The sequence below is a fragment of the Sesamum indicum genome, linkage group LG15 (genome assembly GCF_000512975.1).
Source record: "Sesamum indicum cultivar Zhongzhi No. 13 linkage group LG15, S_indicum_v1.0, whole genome shotgun sequence".
NCBI lineage: Eukaryota > Viridiplantae > Streptophyta > Magnoliopsida > Lamiales > Pedaliaceae > Sesamum > Sesamum indicum.
In genome coordinates this window covers 8,858,912-8,859,194 of record NC_026159.1, presented here as the reverse complement: position 1 = coordinate 8,859,194, position 283 = coordinate 8,858,912, and positions in this window count along the sequence as shown.

Sequence of the window (283 nt, the reverse complement as noted above, 5' to 3'; positions counted from 1 at the left end):
TCTCGCTCCCCCCCCCCCCCCACATTTTTGTCTTTTAATTCTCGGAAGTAGCATTTTTGTTCTATATTTTTAAGTTTTGTGATTGAAGTTATTTTTTGTACTGAAGGTCACATTTCTAGCTGTTGGAGGTCCATTCAAGAGGAAAAGGGACTAAAGTTGAAAAAATTAAAACAATGCAAAATCAAAATCCTGCTCTAAAAAATTAAAAAATGAAAGTACCAAAGACTTGAATTGCTACAGAACCAATGTATTTTCCTATATAATATATACTTCTTTTGATATC